This window comes from Anneissia japonica, unplaced genomic scaffold (assembly GCF_011630105.1).
Source record: "Anneissia japonica isolate Jap-2015-1 unplaced genomic scaffold, ASM1163010v1 scaffold1374_len1023071_cov147, whole genome shotgun sequence".
In the NCBI taxonomy this organism is placed as follows: domain Eukaryota; kingdom Metazoa; phylum Echinodermata; class Crinoidea; order Comatulida; family Comatulidae; genus Anneissia; species Anneissia japonica.
The window spans coordinates 518,817-522,285 of record NW_022728671.1 but is presented as its reverse complement, the minus strand read 5'-3'; positions in this window follow the sequence as shown (position 1 = coordinate 522,285).

Genomic DNA, 3,469 nt, shown 5'->3' with positions numbered 1-3,469 from the left:
CTTTACAATCCACAGCCCACGTGCTTGAATCGGTTGAAGCAATTCCTGCCGTCGTACCACAATCGCTCTACAAGGCCAGAACACCCAGGCTCAATCTGTTGCTAATTCCAGGCTATCTCATTCAACGGGTGTGTCATTCAGTTCAATCTCACCCTCCAATGAGCAGAACTAGCCGCAATGAGACGATTTCCAGGCTACACCAACGTTTCACGTTTCGCCCTAGTAACCAACACTGAAGAGACCCACTTCCACCTGCTGCACTGTTATATACGCAATCAGCCAAGTATGGGAGGCCATCGATTCATAATAAATCATTGGAAAGCCAACACGGCAAAATACTCGTAACACGCTTCTCAAATTCGTCACACTGTTATCGATCGTACTACAACTGCCGGACGGCTCTCGTTACGAACCGAGGCGAGTGATTATTGCCCGGAGGGGTTTGATCTTACCGGTTAAAAAAGAGAGTGTAGGCGACCACGTCGTTTCCGCGTCCGGAAACATAGAATTCACCCTGCCCTTCCGACCCGGTCTATGATGATAATGATGATGATGGATGTATGGAAATCTATCGTAGCGTCTCTGCCTAACGGGGTGAAACCCCGCAGGGAACCTCAGGCGATAGACGACGACGTGTGGGGAGCCTCGCTTATCGGAGACGGCAAAACGGAGGTGGACGTTACGCACCTATACCGCACGATCACCGGAATAGGTAAACAACACGGCATCGGCATATCGTTGCACGTTCACAGACCCACCGCCGCAAACAAGAGACTGTGGTTCAATGTCATATTGGACACGATGAGCGTGGACGACGCCATTCTTTGGGAAAAGGAACAAGAAGAAGAACAACAAAAACAACAGGATAAACGGGTAAAGGGAAAAAAAGAAAATACCACGACGACGACGACGACGACTACGACGAAGAGGAGGAGGAGGATGGGGAGGAGGATGAATGCGTGTTCGAAACACCGAACGGACGAACTTATCGATCTACATTGCACGGATCGTTTTCTTTGGGTAAAATCAACAATCAATTACAAAAACGGTACCCCGATACGTTCCAGAGGGCCGTCCTTGCACCTACAAGCCTTTCCGATGGTATTTCGAGACTTTACGTATCCGTTTCAAAGAACGAGGAGGATGAGGAGGATGAGGAGGAGGGGGAGAAGAAGAAGAAGAAGAGGAAGACAGGAGAAAAGAACCGATCGCGCTTGGAATGGTGCGTGTTGTTTTTGATCGGAGTCGCCATCGTTCCACTTCTACATATTGCGATGATCAGGGAAATTTCCTATCCCTAGTTAAATAAAGGATACGCAAACTTGCCCACACTTACACACGATGGACGGCTGCCGATGCGTGCGTTTGTGCGATGCAGACAGAGTGCGAGATGAAATTCGGAAACGAAACGAAACGATTTCCTCGCTCAGAGGACTTTTGAATAGAAAATCGGATGCGATTCACGACTTGAATGCCGAGCTGTTCGAGCTGACCAACGAAGCAGATAGATTGATGGTGCGCATCATGGAAGTACAAGACGAATTGGAGGAGGAGATGCAGTGTGGTATATAAGGATTTGTGCGCGTGTTCTTTGTTTGTTTGTTTGTTTGTTCGTTCATTCACTCACTTACCGATTCACCTGCCCACACCTATGGTGACGACGAAGGCTCCAGATGACATGACCGCAAAGTCACGACGCAGTTGCGCAACGTCGTCGTCGTCCGATACAAGACGGCATTCGCTTAACTTTTCTTTCAGTTCTTCCGCACGACGAAGTACGAATTCGCTGTAAACCTTCAACGTACTTTCCAAATCCAACACTGTCTCTTATACACATCTAATACGTCTAAAACCCGATTTTACTGCGGCGAGGACGTGCTCTCTCTATTTCCGACCGTCGGTTCGTTGGAAGGTGCTCTCACCGAAAGGTCGCACGCCATGAAAGGCCACGTGACCACTTCGATCGTCTGCTTCAACTCGGACAACGAGAACGTGCCGCGGATGTACGGTAACAGCGTGATCGGTAGATTTTCCTGTCGGGCGGTTGCCATCTCGCCGAACGATCCGAAATGGCCGAATTGCCTGAAGGTCATGGACGTGTCGTCTTCGTCTTGCCGCGACGAATTGAATCGCATCCGACGCAGAAAAGCGCAAGGAAGCCAAGTGATGAATTGGGCCCGATCGAATGGAAAACGAAGACGGGAGGTCGATGAAGTAGTCGATCTTATGGAAACAAACGAAACTCTGAGCGAAATGGTGAACGAGTTGAATCGGGCAGATCAACAGAAGAAGGATATAAATTCCCTTAAACTTAAGGTTACCTCGATCGAGGAGAAACTGGAGCGGTTGGATTCGTTACGTCAGAAAGTTTCGTTATAAAGTGAAATGTAATTTTGGTCCTAGGTTCAGAAACACACAGAGGAAAAGCAACGTAAGGTACTGTGGTTCGAGATCGTCGACGGAGGATACAAGATACGCGTGAGAAGCGTTTCGACGACGACGCAGCAGCAGCAGCAGACCGAAACCATATGGAAGGGCTGGAATAGGGACTCGTCCGATCCGGCATTTTTCACCGTAGACCAACCGAACGCCGTGTACACGTTTACCATCTACGTAGATCACACGTCCACAGACGGTAACCTCAGAGTGAGTCTGAAAGTTCGGATAAACAGGACGTTGGACGAAGATCTGGTGATCACGTGCGTGGTACCGGAACAGAGATTTGGGGGAAACAGGAGCGCCGGGGACACGGCCGTCGGAGTTGCGATTAAACTCAAAAACAGCCTGGAGGCCGAATGCGGCGGGGTATTCGGTGTATTGTCTTGGAGTAATTTGACGGCCGAGCAGATCGGTCGAAGCGGTGCCATCTTGCCGGTTGCAAACTCGGAGACGGCGTTGTGACGTTGCGATGACTACGACGGATCTCGTAAATTGAAAAGTTTTCCATCTCTGAGTACAGACACCGACATGAGCCGGACACGAAAGGTACTCTGGATCGAAGACTTTCAAGGCGGATACAACATTCACGTGGAAACTGCTTCGGAACAGAAAGACTGGGTATTATCATCATCATCATTCGATCCCACATTCTTCACCGTCGACAATGCAGAGAATGAGTTCACAATCCACATTTACGTCGATCACACGTCCGGCGACGGTAAATTCGTCATAAAGCTGAAAGGACAGAAAAAGAAAAGTCTGGACGAAAATGTTGCGATCTCCTGCGTGGTACCGGCACTGATAGTGGCCGGCAACAGGAGCGAGGGATGCACCGCCGTCGGAGTCGTGATTCGAATTCAAGACAGAGAGATCGCAAGTTGCGGCACCACGTTCAATTCGTTTTCGTGGACTAACCTATCGACCGAGCAGATTAATCGAAGTCAAACTCTCATGTCAATTTCATCAATGTGAATTAAAATAAATGTTTAAAAAAAAAAGTGTATAAGAGACAGGGTTTATCAGGAGAACA